This window comes from Nycticebus coucang, chromosome 13 (assembly GCF_027406575.1).
Source record: "Nycticebus coucang isolate mNycCou1 chromosome 13, mNycCou1.pri, whole genome shotgun sequence".
NCBI classification, from domain to species: Eukaryota; Metazoa; Chordata; class Mammalia; order Primates; family Lorisidae; genus Nycticebus; species Nycticebus coucang.
The window spans coordinates 11,464,866-11,485,587 of record NC_069792.1 but is presented as its reverse complement, the minus strand read 5'-3'; the positions used below and the strand labels follow the sequence as shown (position 1 = coordinate 11,485,587).

Genomic DNA, 20,722 nt, shown 5'->3' with positions numbered 1-20,722 from the left:
TCAATAAGGCTGCTGCACCCACCCATTTAAACATTATGGTGTGTTTAATACTGTATATCAATCCTAACAGAACTATGATCCAGACGAGGAAATCTAAATAATTAGGTATCATCAAGGACAGTATTTACATCATACCTTACCCATCCACATTCCCAGTGTCCTCCCTCATGTGCCCGGCATCTCCGAACCTATCAAATTCTCTACGTCCATTTCTCAGAGGTAACTGGAAAACAGTCACTACTTTTCTTTACAGCAATTCTAAAAAAATATAAAGGTTTCTCACTATGCTGCGATTTTGGCAAAATATATGGCGACAGACCACACAGCTCAGCTTTCTGCTTCACAGACACACTCTGAGTGGGCACTTGTCTGGAGCTCTGTGAATTACACGGTCAAGTTTCCTTCATGCTAAAATGTTGTCAACCTAAAACAGCGAGATAGCCTATGGTAAAAGTTCCGACATAACCACTCTGTACTTGAAATTGCTTAGATCACTATTATCCAAATAACTGTTGGCTGCATACAAACTTGAGTAGTTAGTAGCTTTTAATTTATTAGGATCATATATAACATTGGTATAGAATCAATTTAACTTCTCTGTTACTTTGCTTTTGAAAGAATTCTTTCCCTTTTTCCATATCTTTCTCTGAATAAATGATTAAGGGGTGACCTCTAAATGTTATATTTTGCTGTTTCTTTTATTAAAATTATTTCAATGTCTACCAGTTTTAGTTCTATAAATATGCCCAGTATTCCCTGGCAGATCGGTATATCAAGGAAGACCCTGTATTTTGCATCTATCACTTTATTTATACCCCCTATACCAGACCTAAAAAACGTTTACAGAATTAGCTATTATGTAACAACCCAGTGTATTTATTACTAACACTCCTTCCTCCAGCCACAAAAGCATGGGAGGGTCAGAAGGAGAATGTAGTTCCTTAACTCTCTGTCCACACAGAGGAAAAGAGGGGCTCGGTCTGGGGCAGGGAATTAAAGCACTTCCCATCTCTCCACTAATGCTGTGCCATCCCAAAGAACTGCACACTGATAGGGCCTTTGCAATGTTCCCAGTGCTTGCTTGCTAATGAGGCATGCCATGGAGCCTTCAGAGTGAATCTCCCATGGTGACATGGGCTGGCCCATCAACAGGGCCAAAGGAACCAGTAATCTCTTTTCCCTGCCCTGCCTTCTCCCTCACCCAAGAAAGAAAGGTACTGAACACCTTTTCTCCAAAAACCACTTTGCTAACAATCTAACATCTGCATCATTAAAAACAATGAGGTTACCTGGCATCCGTAAACAGTAAAATGTTTATCCTGATTATTAAGTTCATCTGACCCTTCTGGGTCACAGCTTGTATTTCAAGCATTTCTAACGTAATCCAGCATAAAACTGATAGTCTTGTGAATATGCTGAAAATAACTTGTTCCTGATAAAGCAAAATAATTTTTTAGTAAAATGGCAATTTTGTACTAGAATATCCTCAAGCCTTCCTAGAAACAAGTTTTGAGTTTTTGAGTTTGTTCTTTGCGAGTTTTCTGACCCTGTCAGCGATTTTGCTCTTCTTGGGGAAGGTGGTCTGATGGAGGTAAGGCGCACACAGGCCACCCCACCAGGCCCTGTGCCATCCAGCAGAGCGGCCCTTAGACCCATGTGGCTAGTTAAATTGAGATTAACCAAAACTAAAGAAAACTTTAAAACTTCAGTTCATCTGTTGCGCTAGCTACAGCCATAAGTGGCTAGTGACTACCAAACTGGGCAAAGCAAACAGAGAGCATTTTCATCGTGACGGAAAATTTACAGACAGCGCTGGTCTAAAACCTAGCTGTCAGGCTGAACCTAAAGAACAAACAGGAGCTCCCCAGGTGCAGGAGTCTGCTCAGGGCAAGCGCTGAGAAGGAGACCGACCGCCATTCCTGAGACCCGGGAGGGAGGCAGAACAGGCCCCGAAGTCTGCAAATGGCTCAGCACGGCATCAGTGGAGGCCACGGCATGAAACTCTGTAATTCCTTCTCGAGTCACAGAGAAGTCACTCCAAAGTTTTGAAGCTGTATTTTTCAGAAAAATGTACATTTTAGAAAGATTCACACCTACTAAAACATGGAGCGTAGACTGGAAGAGGCAGGACTGGCTGGACACTGGAGCCGGGAAGCCCGGCGAGAGGCTCATCCAGGAATTCAGGAGACGGTGGCACACGGATGGAAGAGCACTGCCCCGCACCTGACTCAGCTCCGGATGACAGGAAGGCTCACGTGGTAACCAGGATTCCGGCTCCCTAACTGAGCAGATGGCAGCATTCGGGGGGGATGAGACGGGGGGAACAGAAGAGAAGCACGACTTAAATTTGAGATCGGGCCGAAGTCCCGAGGACATTCACAGATACCCTCCAGCAGGCAGTACAGAGCTCCAGAGAGAAGGCCGGGCTGAAGATAAGGCTATGGAAGTTGTTGACAAACAGACGGAAGGCAAACTCTGAACAGATGAGATCACTCAGAGAACATGCTCAGAATGACAAGAGAACAAGAACAAGGACAGAAACCTGAAGAATAGTACCAGGGCTGGCAGAAGAGTCAGACAAGACAAAAGCAAACACCTAGAAGAAAGCTTTATGAAGGAAGTGATTAACTTCAAATGCTGCAAAGACGCCAGGGAAGGAAAGTGCCCGGACGCTACAAGTCAGGGATTAGTCAGAGAGTCACCGTAAAGGGTGGAGGCAGAAGCGCACATGAGGCGGTCAGGGGTGGGAGAGCCAGGAACGGTCACTCCCGACACGGGCTGAGAAGGTGCCGAGAGAGCGGGGCAGTAGTGAAACGGACTGGTCAAGGACTAGCATGTGTCTATTCAGCACGAGACAAACACCAGCTACGTAGCCCTGGAAAGTTCCTCAGCCTCTGTATAAATGAGGATAATTATCTGCGTGAGTTATTAGGAGAATTAAGTGCATTTGTAAAGCACTTAATCAGTACCTGCCACTTAGCACGACATAAGCATTTTTGGGGTAAAACAGACAAACACTAACAGAGTGCGGCAGAGGAGGAAACAAGTCTGGGCAGAGGTGAGACGGGAGAGGCAGGACGCAGGGGGGAACAGGTGGAATCTGCCTCTTCTGGCACAAGAAAGGCGGCTCAGATGCACATATGCAAAGCAAGGCACATGCTTTCTCTCTGATAGCTGAGATGGACCTGCCGCATTTGGAGGGAGGGGGTGGTTGTCAGGTTTTGTTGAAAGAATCAACAGTCAAGATCGCACAGAACACTGTGAACCCACCAAACATCTGACTGGACTGAAGTAACTCAACCTATTCTAGAAAGAACTTCCTTTTCTCATTTATAAAACACAGATCATAGCACCTACCTCTAATTATTGAGACCATTTTAGGTTATGTGTATAAAGTACCTACCACAGTACCTAGTAGACAATTAGCATTCATTGCACATGACCAAATGCTTTCTGATTTAACGTGAAGCTAAAGTATGAAAAATGTCCAGCCAGGCTGTGTGGCCTTAATCCCGTTACTTAGCCTCTCTGACTTGTAGTTTCTCATGTGCAGAGTAGGGAGGTAGGAAGAAGCGACCGGAAGGACAAAAATTCCTTCATTCTTCGATACTAACCTCACTGGCCATGCAATTACAAAATATGCTAGTTATAGCTGTCCTCTTCTGAAAGTCACACTTCTAGTGATAGAAAAATAACCCAAATGTCATGAAGCGCAGATAAGTGATCAAAACCAAATGCATACATGTTATCTAAATAAGTCAGTGAAGCTTCAGTTTTAAATGTAAAATTGCCAGGAAACTACTGTTATTATAAAGTAACTGCTCCCCCCTAAAGGCAAATCAGCTCCTGCTTTTTGTAGTAAGGTTGTGCACTTCTGGTGCCTACTGCTCATGATTTCTCAGAACACATTCGCTTATGATCCCACAAAGGGGTATCAAGGAAATCCCTCTGCTCCTAGCCACCTAAAGGAAGGGGAGTCAGGGTGCCGGAACCCTCCTGGCACCACCTCTCAGATAAAGGCCCCAGGTGCCTCGCAGGCCCATTCTCAAAAGTCTGGATTGTTAGCCCTAAGTCAGCTGAAGCAACGTCTGGCTGCTCTTCATCCCTCAACAGGCCTGGCAGCCCACCATCCCCACCCACTCACAGCACAGCTTTCTGCCATGTCAATGCAGCCCTTCCATTACAATAACAAGTCAAGGGTTCAGGATATAATTACAGAGTGCCCTGTAATGTGTGTGCTTAATATATTATTTCCATCTCCCATTTACTGGTTGAACAATTCTAAGTGAGAAATGGCCTCCATAATTTCCTTTTCCAATAACAAAATAGGTTAATGTCAACTGGAATGACCAGGGATCCCGTGAGGATGACTCAACCACTTCAAATTCCTATTCAAAAATATGTTTAGTAATATAAAAATGTATGAAAATTCTACTCTGCTATGATTAGTCTTGATGGTCCACCTTGGAACACTTCTTTCCTCGGATTTCCTGAGTGTGCAGATGAAAGAGATCTTACATCAAAAAACCACAAGAAATTACATCTTCAAACCATCCTTGACCTCAACTTTCACAATTTTTAGAACTTTCAGAAGAGATCACAGAACACTCCTTCAAAACTTCTCCATCCCTAACAATCTACCACCTATGTTTCCCCACATCTGGATTCCCAAACGTCACTCCTCCTCCTCCCGTCTTCCTGTGCAGGGCTTAGGACTCAAGCCCACAGAAGGGGCAGATGAGACGTGTGGCTCTCCGAGGCCCCTGGACGGCTGGCTACTCCTGTCACCTTTTATCCCCAGTACTTATCACTAGAATAATGCAGGTATATGGACATGCTTGCTGAAGGAATAAAAGATAACAGTTCATCAACCAAAATTTCAGTTTCTGGTTCTTGATGTGGAAAGGCAACCTATAAACACCTGAAGGTCAGAGCTGCACTTGGTGTCCTTATCTGCCCTCAATTTCACACACCTAACAGCCCTGAGCCGACATCATTTCAAGACAGGACTGTGATGTAACATCAGCATTCTCTTTAGCTTTTATTGACTATTGTCAAAATTAAGTTTATATAAATGTCAAAGTTTACTGATAAAATCACTACCTATCAAAGATTAATAATGTCCAATTGTGACATCTCTTCAATATTTTAGAAGAGCTTAGAGCTTAAAATAGTCATATAGAAAAATGAAAAACAGAAATATCGTGGCTGGCAAGAGATGTAGAAAAGAACAGCTTCTAGAAATTTGGGGAGAACCAGTTGTGAAGCCAGCTGGACCCACCTCAGGCAAATTAAAGCAGCTCTCTGGACTTCAGCTGCCTCATCTCTGAAAATTAATATTCCATCACCTCCCTCAAAAGCTGCTCAGAGGCAATTTCATGTAATTGTCACAAGTGGCCTTGAACAGAATGCCCTGCACCCAGAAGACAGCCGGTAAGTGTCAGCTGTTCTCCCCTTTGGCCTGCACCCACCTTAACCTAATCACTCAACTTTCCTTGCTCCCAGTGTAAACTCCCAAACATACTGGGTATCTCCGTGAGACCTGACCGTTTACAAAACTCAAATGTAGTTATCCCAGGTGCTGAATCAAACACTGCATTTAAAAATTACAACCACAGGAAGCCTGCTGCCTTTCTAGGCCAGAGACAGGCTGGCTGGAAGGGACAGGAAGGCTTCACAGCACGCCCCTGAGGGGCCCCCCAGCTTGTGAAGGGGATCTTGCCATCGTGCCTCTAGAATCTGTGACCACAGAACCTGAGAGCTAAGACTCAAGAGAGAGATAAGCCAACTAGTTGACATCACAGAGAAACAGTGGGAAGGTAAAAAGGCTCTGTTGAAGGTCATCCAGTCAGTGAGGAGGAGGTCAGGCATGGACCTAGGTCTCTGACTCCAAAAATGGTGCCTATAGCAGACCATGCTGCTCCTGTTATAATGTATGTCCTAAATGGCTAAAGAATGCGTCCACATTGTTCTCAGGCTAGGCAGCTATGTTTATATATAATTGGGAAAAGGTTAACAGACATTTGAGGCCATATGATTTGGAAACGGTATATCCAAACACAATCTGCGGCTTAAGCGTAAAGTCATAACTTGAAGTGATTCAAGTAAGATGGCAATCTAAAAACGTTGTAACCACTGGTGCTATCACTGAATGTGGTGTCCTGTCTCCAAGTTCATGTGTTCAAGGAAACAACAGTCATTACATAATTTCTGGTGTATTAAGTCAACTACGTTAGAAGATTTTTTTCTTTTAAGCAGCACAGTACTTTTCCAAAATGTCTGAGCCGCCCTCCTATATACATAAAGGGATTTGCTCTCTGTGCCATCATTCCTGAAAGCTCACAGCCTTCTATGCGGTGGATAAATGTCGGTAGCCATTCAATTCAAGGCAGATGGAGAAACAGGTTGTGTAAGGAAAGGGCAAGCTTTTTCCAAAGAACACCAATTTTACTTGAACAAAAAAACAGATCACTGACAAACTATGGTTATGCAAACTTGAGTGTTTGGCAGATGTTTCAAAAATGAACAAAATAAGTCACTTCCAGGAAAACTGATGGTTTTGTTAGCCAATCATAAAATTTGAGTATTCAAGCAATAATCAGAATTTTGAAAAACCTTTATGCACTGTCACTGACGGTTTCTCAATACTTAAAGACTTTTTTTGATTAGACAGATAGTGACATTAACAAACATGATCTTAAAAAATATATACAGTTTAATAAAATGTCAGTATTTGAAAATTTTAGTAATTCATTGAATCAATATTTTTGAATTACTAAGGACAGATAGTACAAAACCATGCACAGATAAAAGACACATTTAAGACGCAAGACAGATCAATGGATTTTAATAAGACCAAGCACAAAAGTTTCACTGATACAATTTCAGATTCCACATTGCAACTAACTTTTAAGAAACTACCCTTTGTGGGCGGCACCTGTGGCTCAATGGAGTAGGGCGCTGGCCCCAAATGCCACAGGTGGCAGGTTCAAACCCAACCCCGGCCAAAAACTGCAAAAAAAAAAAAAAGAAAAAAGAAACTACCCTTTGTATAGTTTTGGTGTAGTATCAAATTATCTGAAAAGCGTATTCAGATGTCTTCTCTTTTCAGTTACACGTCCACATGGGACCAGACTGTCGTCACGTTCTTCAGCCACACGACAGACTGCAACACGGTGAAGGCAGAAGCAGCTAAAAGAATCTAGCTATTTTTTCGAGCCAGGTAGTAAAAGATTTATAAACATATAAAGCAACATCATGAATTCTTAAGAAACTTCTGTTAGGGAAACAATTATTTTTCACAAAAGTTGTGATATTTACATTAACATGTATTAGATCTATGTTTAATTTTAAAGAAATTCAATATTTTTAAAGTTCTGAGATTTAATTTCCAATATAGTAAATATCTATAGCTATAACCCACTTAAACCAAAAAGCTCTTTGGAGCTCTCAGTAAGAGGGTAAAGTGGTCTCCAACTTGAGACTACCAGGTTGGAAAACCATAGCTCTACATGAAAGCACCCTTACTTGTGGTTGGTAACTCTGTTGGAAATGCAGTGTGCCTATAATTTCGTGTGTGTGTGTGTGTGTGTGTGTGTGTAAAACTGGTACAACAGAAAACATTTTAAGATGGCAACCCCCAAAAAAAGACCCTTCAAATATAATAACCTGGACACAAAAAGCACGGCCACAATCCTACCCATGTAGCAGAACTAGAAACTCTGTCATTTGCATTGCCACAATCATCAAAAAAGCCACAGACATCCTTGACAAGGGAGGGCCAGCGCAAGGTGCCAAAGAAAAAAGGCTTCTTGGCTAAAATGTCTGGCTTTCAAGAGAAGGTGGGGTGGGGAGTGCAGAGAAGTAGATAAAAAGAAAGTCCCAGCAACTGGCAACTCAGATGAACAGGCAGCATCTGGTAACAAAAAGGAAGGAAATGCCTTACCTTTGCTTTGTAGTTTGCTATTATAATACTTCAACATTTTGTTTGTTCTTCTCTTTTTGCAAAAAGAATGTAACTTCCCCCACCAAACCCCAACCACTTTGTATGAAGATCAGGAGAACAAACTTTTAATTTATACATCTATCTTCAATAATCCCATGCAATAAACAGAATAAATATTATCCACATTTTGCAGTTGGTGAAATGGAGTTGCTGAGAGCTCGAACAACTTTATAGTTGCATTGAAGAGCCAATATCCCCACCCTGAGTCTGCCGTGCGCTTGTCAGAGATCCCTCCAACCCACTACCTAGAGCAGTGGTTCTCCAAATGTGTCCCAGCACCATGAGCATCAGAACTACTGGAGAACTGGTTAGAAAGGTAACTTCTCAGGCCAGGCAGGGTGGCTCCTGCCTATAATCCTAACACTCTGGGAGGCCAAGGTGGGTAGATTTGCCTGAGCTCAGGAGTTCGAGACCAGCCTGAGCAAGAGTAAGACCCCATCTCTACTAAAAGTAGAAAAACTAGCTGTTGTGGTGGGTGCCTATAGCTCCAGCTACTTGGGAGGCTGAGGCAAGAGGATCACTTGAGCCCAAGAGTTTGAAGTTGCTGTGAACTAAGAGGCCTCGGCACTCTAGCAAGGGTGATCTATGGTAACAGTGTCAATGTAACTTCTCACGTCAATCTAGACCTCCTAAACCTGGGGTTCTTGGGGTGAGCCCCAGCAATCTGTTTTACCAAGCATTTTGATGCACAAACCACTGGTCTAGAAACAAGAATGCCTGAGGTGGATCCATTCGTCAGGACTATGGTTCTCTAACAATCTGGGTCTACCAAAGCTCTGTAACAAAGTTCCTCAGACGGAGTGGCTTAAACAGAAACTAATTTTTCACCATTCTGGAGGCTGGGAGGTCCAAGATCAAAGTGCTGGCATGGTACATCACATTCTGAAGCATCTTCTCTTGGCTCACAGGCAGCTACCATTCCACTGTGTGCTCATGTGGCCTCTTTTCTGGAAAGTAGGAAAGAGAGGGCTCTCTTTTCCTCTAAGCAAAGACCACCAGCCCTATCAGGTTAGGATCCCATCCTGACAACCTCATTTCACCTTAATTACCTCCCTAAAGGCCTGATCTCTAAATATAGGCACACTGGGGATTGGGACCTAACATTAGGAATGGGAGGGGATACAATCCAGTCCAGAGTACCAAGCAGAGGGAAGTGGTCGGGCTCCACACCAAGGCTGTGCTACTGTCCCACGGCCTCAGCGCCTCCACGAGTGGGCTTAATAAAAACAGCAACTGCCAAGGGAATCCCAGAACTGACTGACCAGGATCCAAAGCAGCTGAGCAGGACTCACAGGGACTCCCACAGGGAAGGGAGGAAGAAGGGAAGGAATTTCCCACACTGCTGCTGCTGCTGACAGTGGCAAATGTCGACCAGGCACGCACTCCTCTGCCAGGTGCTGGGCTGAGGCTTCAGATGTACCTGTTGGTTTAATCTTGTTACCCCCTTTAGAAGAATGGAAGCTGGGAGCTTAAAGGTTAAATAGCCTGCCACGGAGCCACTGCTGGTGAGCAGCAGCGATGGGAATAATCCCAGACTGCTCTTAGAGACAGCTGTCTTAACCTCCATTCCCTCTGCGGGAGGGAGAAAGGCGTATGGTTCACATCCCACCCCCAGTCACGGCCAGCCAGTACAGGTCACAGGAGCTGCGGGCTGTGAGGCACGATGGTGCAGAGGACAGGCTTTAAGCAAACACAAAACGCTAAAAACACACGTAGAATGACACTCGACTTCACTGTTAATCAAATAAATGCACCTACCAAATTGGCAAAGGACAGTAATGTCCAGAGTTGGTAAGTGCAGGAAAAACAAGGGGGGTGGGTAACTACCACATCACTGAAAAGAGCATGAAATGATACGGCCTTTATGGTGCCAATCCAGGAACACATACCATAGTCTGTGACCCTGTAATACCCGCTAGGAATTCATCCCAAGGTGCACAAAGAGGTATATAAAAGGCTGATCTTTAGAGCAGCACCATTTTCAATAGTGAAACGCTGAAATGACCCTAAACGGCCATTGAAAGAGGACAGATAAATGAAGTTATATGGAACAGGACATAGTTGTTTGAGGTAGCTGAAAAGATAAATTAGAGCGCTGTGTGTTGGTATGAAAAGACCAGCCACGGTATTCTGGGAAGAAAAAGGTGGCAGGGGAGGGGTGTGGGGTGGAGTTCCATATATGTAATTGAGCTCACACTCTGAAACCTTTCTCCCACTAAAAAGCCTAGAAGAATAATTATGGTGCCTGAAATTATCAGGAGCGGGGGCTTTCCCTGTCTACATGTTGAGTGGCTTGAACATTTTGGAATGCACATACTTAACATCAGTTAGATGCTGGAAAAATAATGTATTCCAATTTTTTTTTCCCTATGTCAAAGAGATCTGATTTCCATTCTAAGGTAAGCAGCAACACCTGCGGGGAGGAGCAGGCCACTGTCCGGCTCTCTGCTCCCCTTGGCAGGGCTCACCCCACAGCCGCCCTGGAGTGAGGAGGTTACTCGGGGGCTGAGTGTGCACAGAGTGTGCCTGATGAACCCCATCTGCCCCAAGCCCCCCCACCCAGGGCAGCACACGAAGAGTTGATCTAGTACTAACGCATGGACAATCCCAATTAACTCCTGGGATATTTTATCAATACTAATAATATAACCATGTGTCAGTTTGCAACTGATAAATATGTCACTTTTAAGAAAGTTCTGGGAAAAAAACGTTTATAAATCTTTGAATCCCCACACATTCTCCAAATATATTAAAGACATAAAACTGATCTACCTATCTAAATTTCTTAACAATTATGTAACTTCAAAATGAAAACTGCCCCTATTTTTCATATTCCTGCTTTGGAACTTTATAAAATATCTCCAGTCCACTCACTAAAATCATAACCCAGACTTATTTGAATAAAAAAAAGAAAGCCCGCCATCTCCCAGGTTCCCTACTCTAGGTGTATGGCTAATTCTTCCTCATATCGAATAGTGTCATGCATTACGCAAGTGTTAGCCCAGAAGGCAAGACAATGCTATCCTCAAAGGCACACACAGTCATGCATCACCTAACAGCAGGGACACGGCCTGAGAAGTGTGTAGTTAGTCGATTTTGTCACTGTGCAAACATCATAAAGTGTGCTTACACAAACCTAGACATTACAGACTGCTGCACCTAGTTTATATGATACAGCCTTTGCTCCTGGGCTACACACCTGTACAGCTGTTACTGTACTGAATACTGTAGGCAACTATAGTAAGTGTGTGTGCGTTCACACCTGCAATCCAGCACTCTGGGTGGCGAGGCAAGTGGATTGTCTGCGCAAGAGTAGAGACCCCACTTTCTACTCTTTTAAAGGTAGAAAAACTAGCCAGGCGCTGTGGTGGGTACCTACAGTCCCATCTACTTGGGAGGCTGAGGTAAGAGGATTGCTTGAGCTCAAGAATTTGAGGTTGCTGTGAGCTGTGACGCCACCACACTCTACCCAGGGCGACAGAATGAGGCTGTCTCAAAAAAATAGAATAACTAAGTGAATAAAATAAACACAGAAGAGGCACAGTAAAAATAAAGTATGCAAAAGTTTCTTTTTTAATGGAACACCTGACTTGGGCACTTATCATGAATGGGGCTCACAGAACTGGAAGTTGCTCTGTGGGAGTGAGTAGTGAATGACTGTGAAGGCCAGTGTACAATACTACAGACTTTATAAACACTGTACATTTTCACTACACTAAATGTATCCAAAAAGTTCTTCTTCAATAATATATTAACCTTAGCTTTCTGTAACATCTTTGTCAACTAATTTTTTTCAAACTTTTTGACTCTTTTGTAACAACATTTAGCTTAAAAAGCACATTGTACAATAGCACAAAATTTTTTTATATACTTGTTCTATACAAGCGTTTTTGCATTGTTTACTTTTTAATTTTTAAATTTTTCCCAAACTTTTTGTTAAAAACTAAGACATAAACACATACATTAGCCTAAGCCTACACAGGGTCGAGATGACCGATATCGTTGTCTTTCACCTCCACATCTTCCCTACAGAATGGTCTCCGGGGATGGTAACGGGCAAGGAGCTGCCACCTCTATGACAACAATGCCTTCTTCTGGAATACCTCCTGGAGGACCTGCCTGAGGCTGTTTTACAGTGAGCTTTGTTTTGCAAGAAGAAGGCGGATACTCTAAAAAAAATTAAAATGTAGTGTAGTAAATATAGACACCAGTAGCAATCATTCATCACATTATCAAATTATCACTCACTGTCCACACCTGCCTGGGCTGTGCTTTCACATGACGGGCAGCATGGCAGGTCTGCTGACGTCGGCACCACCACAAACACGGGACCAGTGTGTGTGCCATGACATCACGGGATGATGGGAATTTCCAGCTGCATGATAATCTTTTGGGACCACCGTCTGTCTATACACGTACACCACCTGTCATTGACCAGAAGTCATTATGTGTTATATGACTGTAAAATCTAACTTAAATCAATCAATTTTTAGGGCTAGTTATTTTCCACGATTCAGTTCACACCATCTGTCTATCTCCTGCATCAAAAAGGTTTAACTACATAACCACTTAAGCAGTAGCGTGACCAAGAGCAAAGTAACAATCAAGAAGCTGGGGTTACATACAACCCCATCTATAAGGACCACAGTGACTTTCCCTCTAGATAAAGTATACAGTGTTGGGAATACTCTGAGATAAGTGTGAAATAACTTTAAGCTCTCAGTAAAGTTCTACACCAAATTACTGCCAAGTCTAATCACTAATAAAGGTGATTCCATTATAGCCTAGAAGTAACTAAACAAATATACCACAAGAATACTCTCTCCTTCATCTTTAAGCAAACAAATCTCATAATAAACTAAGGTTATGTACAGAATTCTAATAACTTCCTTTTCAAGACAGAATGAATCACCTTGACCAAACGATCAAATTAAATATCACCAGTAAGCAGCATAGATGACATCACGTGCCCCTCACTGAGCTGGTGTCTGACTCTAAACAGCAGTTCTCAACCAGTCACGACCCACAGGAACTATATTAAAGGGCCATGGCATTAGGAAGGTTGAGAACCACTGCTCTAAAAGCTAGACATCAAAAATGCATGCCCAAGGTCAGCCCAGAGCTGCCAGCTCTTAACTCTGAGGGCTCAGGAGGAAAATCATGTCGAATCACTGCTGTCACTTTCTAACATCACCTGTAAAACTCTAAGGTCCTTCCCTAGTCACATTTCTCTTTGATCAAAGGAGACATGCAATTAGCTATCCACCAACTCAAAATACAAATGTTCCAGACAGGATACTTCTTTCCAACTCTTGCTGCTCCCAGCCCCACACTACTGTGCCACCTGCACCCTCAATGCTCCACCACCCACACTCAGCCTGCTGTCAATTCTGCCCCCACAATCCCCTCCCCCTGCATGCAGACCTGGAACACATAACTACAGGTGAGCTGGGGGCTATGAAAACAGGAATGGCCTGCCGAGGTCAAATGCCCAGGGGCCTAACCAGGGCTATAGCCAGGAGGAGAAAGAGCCAGCCAAGTAAGGGAGTCCAAGAAGGCAGGTCAGCTCCAAGCAGGGGGTGTGTCCCGTACTGCACCTGAGGCCAAAAGGGAGGGAACAAAGCAGGAAAGGGGGTACCAGGGGCCAGGAGGGGCCCGGAGGGGCCCCGCTGAGGCAGTGGCCCAGGGCTTTAAGGGAACACCTGGCCTTCCCTGCGTCCTCCTATAGTCTGTGCCACATCGGCCCCAGTGGCTGGGTCGGGCTTGGTCTGCCCTCCCTCCCTCCCCACTCCATGATCCGGTCAGGGTGGGGGCAGAAGAGGGTAAAGGAGGCAGTTCCCAAGACCCCTTCACTGCTGAGGCCAAGCAGCTCCAAGCAGCTCCATAATGAGCAGTGAGACCAGGGCATGTAACTGTCCACAGGGATTATCAGTCATTCTGGGATAGTCTCCAGGGGCTGGAGGAGAGCGTGAGCGCACACACACAACACACACACACACCTGCTGCCGAGCCTGACCCAACAGAGACCCCTCATGAGCTCTGAGCTGTCTTCATTCCCCACCCACTCACCTGCATTTTCTTTAGCTCCTACCCCAGTAGTCCCTGGGAGTGCAGGAAGCTTCCCAAGACCCACTCCCACCTCAGAAGGCCTAGCTCTGCCCCAAGTTTCACCCCAACCATCCCTGGGAGCCTGAATTTAGGGTTTGGGAAATAAAGTATATCTGTTTTAAAATAATTATCTTTTTATTAAAGATTCTTCACTTCTCAAATCTCACATGGAAATTCCCAGCTCGCATGAAGGTACACAGTGAGAAGCTGACCTATTACATTAAGCAGAGAAGTGATAAGATCTGGATTTTTTTGTAAAGGTCGCTTAGATGACAGTGTGACACTTCTTCCCTGACTTCTCCCAGAATCTGTGTTCGTTTACCTCAGCAGCAGCCCCTCATCACCTCTATCTTCCCCAAAGCCTCCGGTCTCCTGATGATCCTTCCATCAACTCTAGGGTGACATCAATGCTACAAAAGAACGTTGCTTTTGTACATAAAATGCTTTGACCCTGCCTTTCTCATTTCAGCATTCTGTGATTGCTCCTGGAATCAAATTAAACCTCCTTCTCCTAACTGTCCAACAATTGCCTATCACTCTGTATGTTCTAGCTAAGAAAACATGCTTGCAAATCCCTCCTCAAATACAGTACTGTCTTTCAATTAAAAAAATAAATAAACAACTTCCTTAAAATTTCCACACAAACTTCGATAGCTACATATACTGGAAAGAATTATTTCCCTTTAATAATATAAATTAAAATATTTTGAAATAAAAGAAAAAAAAAAACAGGCTATCTGGGATTTGCTTCTAAATAATACAGAACATGGGGAAAGCTAGAAGGAAGATGAATGAAATAAAACCAGCCTGAGTTAACAGACTTGGTGAAGGATGCATGAGGTCTGAGTCTGTTATTCTGTCTACTGCAACGTGTCAGCAGTGTTCCACTATTTGGGTATCTGAAGTATCACAGAGTCCTCAAATAGTGTATAAATTCTTCTTATTTTGTTCTATTATTTTTCCTCTAAAATATGATGTTGCTTAGAATGTTATAAAACATCATCCTCAAGAGGTCAAGCTGCAGAAGCTCAGTCAACAAACACTTCAAAAAAGAAAACTGTGGGTGGCTCCTATGGCTCAAAGGAGTAGGGCGTGGGCTCCATATATGAGAGGTGGCAGGTTCAAACCTAGCCCTGGCCAAAAAAAATAAATAAATAAAATAAATCACTATCAAAAAAGAAAACTGTAATTTCAAAGCAAGTCACTTGACGAAGAAAATTATAATTATTTTTTTAAAACTGTCCTGCCTAAACATCTTCCTTCTACCAAAATTATTTTAGTCAGACAATTGTACCTGTCATTTGCAGCCTCATGAAGCTACAGCTGATCTGTGTTGATGGATACTTACACATTTCCACATAATTTCTTATCTCAACTACATTTTTCTACATTGTTTGCAACTCCTACCTCTGCATATGAAAAATGTTCGTCAAATGTGGTGCACCAATTTACAGAATTGTTGACTTTCAAGGTTGAAAAGCCGTCTGATTTTTGTTTTTAAAGTAACACAAATATGTGTGGTTTAATGCTGCGTACTGCATCCACCACATACAGTTGGCAAAGTAAGGAACCAGCAAACGCTTCCCCAGTCCACAATGGTAGCAACAATTACCAGTGCCTTCCTAATAATTTCTCACTCTAAATAATAACCACTTTAGGCAATGAAGTAACACTTATATTTCTGCGTCTATTGTGGGCAATTACAGGCTACAAAGAAATTTTGTGCTTGACACCTTCCATACAGCCGCTGCTTTGCTGCTCTGCGTTCAGTTGTTGGAGCTGCCCCACAATTAGTGTGCAGAATAACACCATTTCTGCTCCTCATTCAACATTTAGAGTCAAAGTCATCAAATAACGAAAGATTTCATTACCACCCTGTACTGACAGGGGCCAATATTAATTATTATTTGAATTAACCTCTGAGCCATGGTTTTCATCAGTACTCAGAAAAGACAGGGACAATTTCTAATTACATGCCACCCTCATTATAAGTCACTAGGCCGCCACGCTGTATCTGATGAGGCTGCTACACTTGGCTTTGAAACTGCTCTGGACTCCATTTCAACCTTCTCATCTCTTCCCCAAGGAAAGGAATTCCACAGGCCTCATGGATTCTTTCCCCAGGAGTTATCTTTTTCTTTTACTTTAAAATTGTCATGGGGGTGGTGCCTGTGGCTCAGTGGGTACGGCGCCGGCCAGACTGCAACAAAAAATAGCCAGGCGTGGTGGCAGGTGCCTGTAGTCCCAGGTACTCAGGAGGCTAACGCAAGAGAATCGCCTAAGCCCAGGAGTTGGAGTTTGCTGTGAGTTGTGATGCCCTCTACTGAGGGCCATAAAGTGAGACCCTGTCTATAAAAAAAAAAAAAAAAATTGTGATGTGGGACTCTACATAAGTCAACTAGTAAAAGTCCTTAAGCACAAGGCACACAGTTGCTCACTGCTTACACTTGGCTCTGAAGCTGGACAGTCACAGCCGTCTCATATCCCCGCCTGTCCACAGGATGTTGGAGGTACTTGTAATACAGCAGAACCACAGGGAACACTGGGTTATTACACCATCATGCTTACCAATTGTCAACTGGGGCAGTGCCTGTGGCCCAAAGGAGTAGGGTGCTGGTACCATATGCCGGAGGTGGCTGGTTCATACCCAGCCCCGGCCAAAAACTGCAAAAAAAAAAAAAAAAAAAAAAAGTCAACTGGTCTACTTTATTTAGTGTAAAAGTAACCTATGATTATAACAAAAGAAAAACATCTGACAGTGAAGAATACTAAACTTTTTTAAGTTTTATTTCCCTCTTCCGCTGCCTGTCTTACTCTCCAAGGATAACAACCTCAGCGCAGTTTCCTGCACACCCTCGCCTGCCTGCGTGAGCTCCCTCAGATGTGTGTCTGCAGTCATCTATTTTCCAACTCTTTTTGAAGCAGGAATCTAGGAGGTGGCATCACAGCCATTTGTCACCACCTTAGCTGGAGCCTAAGTGACATTTCCGTGCTGTCCTCTAGTGAACACACTGCTCTACGGGGTACATCCTGCATTCTCGTCTTTGAAAAATCCACCATTTTTAAATCTAAAAGGTTCCAGGCTAATCATCCTTGACACAAATATTTGCATATAAAATGCCTGCACAAATATACCATATAAAATATAAAATGTTGAGACATTAAGGATTTAGGTATGGCATTGTACAGTCTCTAAAACAATATCAAGAGGCAGTGGAAAGCAGATAAAAATGGATCTTTGTTCTCAACAGCAACGAAAAGACACTGAAAAGATTCTAATCTGAATCTTGATTAGAACTGGATTTTAATCTCAAAGAAATCTGTTGCATATGAGAATGGCAACGTACCAACTTTAATACAGCTCATACAATGAAGAAAGCAAAGACGTCCATCTTCCACAAGGCAGACAGAGCTCAGTGACTGGCTCGTTTGACTGTACACACAGCAGTCACAGCACCTGCCCTCTGTCAGGTCAGTGCTCCCAGAATGAGTGACGTCAATGTCACTGGGAAGAATCCTGACCTGAGACTAACGCCATCAGGATAAAATTTAAAAGGCTCACACCCAGCTTAGGCAAGAGTGGGACCCAATATCTACAAAAAGTAAACTAGCTGGTTATCATGGCATATCCCTTAAGCTCCAGCTACTCGTGTGGCTGAGAACAGAGGATCACGTAAGCCCAGGGGTTTAAGTTTGCAGTGAGCTATGATCAGGTCACTGCACTGAAGCCCAGGAAACCAGGAAACCTGTCTCCAAATAAATAAATAAATAAAGCAGTCTACACAAGAATTATAATGAATTAAAAACATATATTTTGACATCTAAAATACGTTTCAAGGTGTCTCTCACCCCTCTCTCAACCCCCCACTCCCATCTGATAAACATCACAAACTTCTCATCTAAAAAACATGTAAAGGAAAAAAGTGATACTATAAGAATTCTTTCTGATCATTCCAAGAACCGCTACCAAAACACTGCTAAGGGAATTAAAACCTGAAATTTAAATAAAAAAACATCAAAATTATACCCAGCACCCCATAACTGTGATCTCAAGGATCAAAGATCCCACTACTAACAAATTAAAAATACATGAATTTACCTGGCTTATTGTACCCTCAATGAATCCCCAACAATAAAAAAAAAAAGAAAAAAAAATACATGAATTTATATAAATTACTGTATGACACACTGATGAATCCTTCTTCAGGAGAATCATCAGCATTTTCTATCATCATTGCTATTAGAGATAAGAATAAGTTGGGTTTTTATTACATTTATTTAAGGTGTGCAACATGATGGTTTGATATAACAAAGATTACTATATTCCAACAAATTAACATATCCATCATCTCACAAACAGTTACCCCCTTTTTTGAGATAAAAAATATCTAAAGTTTCTTTGCACCCTTAAATACTGTTTCAATTTCAGACACTCGGCTAAGTGCTAGGAATAAAAAGCAAATAAATTCTTTTTTTTTTTTTTTTTGAGACCCTGTCACCCTGGGTAGAGTGCTGAGGCATCATAGCTCACAGCAACCTCAAACTCTTAGGCTTAAGTGATCTTCTTGCCTCAGCCTCCCAAGTAGCTGGGACTACAGGTGCCCACCACAACACCTGACTAGTTTTTCTATTTTTACCTCCCAGAGTGCTAGGATTACAGGCATGAGCCACCATGCTAACCTAAACAAATTCTTTTTTTCTTTAATTGTTAAATTGTAGCTGTGTACATTAGTGCAATCAAGGGGTACAATGTGCTGATTTCATATACAATCTGAAATATTCTCATCAAACTGTTCAATGTAGCCTTCGTGGCATTTTCTTAGTTATTGTATGTAGACATTGTATTCTGCCTTTAGTAAGTTTCACCTGTACCCATTCTAAGATGCACCATAGGTGTGGCCCCACTCATTACCCTCCCACCACGCTAACCTCCCCCCTCCCTTCCCCTTCCTTGGCCCTTTCCCCATATTCTTGTGCTATAGTTGGGTTATAGCCTTCATGTGAAAGCTATAAATTAGCTTCACAGTAGGTCTGAGTACATTGGATACTTTTTCTTCCATTCCTGAGATACTTTTGCTAAGAAGAATATGTTCCAGCTCCATCCATGTAAACATGAAAGAGGTAAAGTCTCCATCTTTCTTTAAGGCTGCATAATATTCCATGGTGTACATGTACCACAATTTGCTAGTCCATTCGTGGGTCGATGGGCACTTGGGCTTAAACAAATTCTTGATGAACTCAATCTAGTCAGACCAGCAAAGAAAAACACTAACAATGATGCTGACTCAGCATTATAATAATTCCATTACAAGGTAACAACTTTTATGAAGAGTTTTTCTTTGAACTTCCACTCAACGGAAACATGTAAATCTACTACTCTAAGCTGTTTTCTGGCTACAAAATACAGAACAAAAATACCTTTTTGTTTTCTGGATACAAAAATAAGATGGATAAGCTTTGGGGATTTTTGTTCTTACATTTATCTTCCTACTTTCCTCCAACTTAGCTGATTTCTAGTCACATACACATCACATCCCTCCTTTAAGGGTATCCACCATTTTATCGAGTTATCATAATACTACAAGCTAAACCAAACAAATGTTCCTTTGTTACTTGTTAGGTAACATTACAATGCAGTTACCTATTTTAGAAATCAGACCTTAACCCTTCAACAGGAAAATATTAATAAAAATACTAAAATAATCCTAGGCTACCTTCAGATAGCTTATAACTTAAAAGAAGAAAACAGACACATAGATAATTGTCTTACGATCTGAGAGAGAGAAGCAGCAGGGTTACAGCGGCATGGCCCCCACCTCCCGCCCCCCATAGATCGGAGAAAGGGCCAGCAAAGACTCCACAGGGATAGCCCAGGCCCCCAGGGTGAGACCACGCGCCTCACTCACGTTCCTGCTGGAGAACAGCCCACGAGCGGGTATGTGCTCCATCCAAATAAGGAGAGAGCAAAGCCAAGTCAGCAACGGCTTTACAGAAGAGGTCACTTTTGAAATGGAACCTGAAGCCAAGCAGGACTGCGACCGGCAGGGATGTGTATGAGGGGACAGAGTGGTTCTGGAAGTAGAGCAAAGCAAGAGCAGCGGCGGGGAGGAGGAGCAGCTGTGTGTGTTCAGGAACCAGGAACGATCCGGTCAGGCCTGATTGGGAAACATATTTTTTAAAGAGTAGGTCCAACAGTGAAAATGTTAGGGGGACAGTGAGAAGGCCCGTGACCCAGGGGGAGGTGGGCAACTTTGGGTTTCTGAGGGGTAAACACAAAGCTGGGTACCACGTGTGAAATGACAAGATGGAGGCACCCGAGAGACCGGCAAGTCCGTGCACAGCCCAACAGAGAAGGCCAGCGGTGGGCAGGGTCTGGGAGCTCAAACCGGAGCAATAAAATCTACAAACACTGACAACGGTTCTGTACACGGAGGCCTCCATGAGGAGAGAAAGTCAGCGCTCAAGTGGAGACTGTATTCCTGAGGACTTAGAGAACGGCTGGAGAGGACGCCAGAGGTGACTGCGTCAAGACATAGCTGTCCTGCCATCCTCCCCAGTGCCAAAGTAACCCGGGGTGATTTAGAAATCTCTCTCCTTCAGCATCTTCAC

General features: G+C 43.1%; 1 protein-coding gene across 2 annotated transcripts in view; it reads right to left on the bottom strand.

Moving 5' to 3' along the window:
• The window catches only part of CHD7 (chromodomain helicase DNA binding protein 7), a 191,775-nt gene that overhangs the window by 140,482 nt on the left and 30,571 nt on the right, over nt 1-20,722 (bottom strand). The window contains exon 2 of one of the 2 annotated variants that reach the window (XM_053558884.1): nt 16,682-16,777. The exons of the other annotated variant lie outside the window; for it this stretch is intronic. The gene's annotated coding sequence lies outside the window, so the exon portion shown is untranslated. The remainder of the gene's footprint in view (nt 1-16,681; nt 16,778-20,722) is intronic. 2 annotated transcript variants of the gene reach the window in all.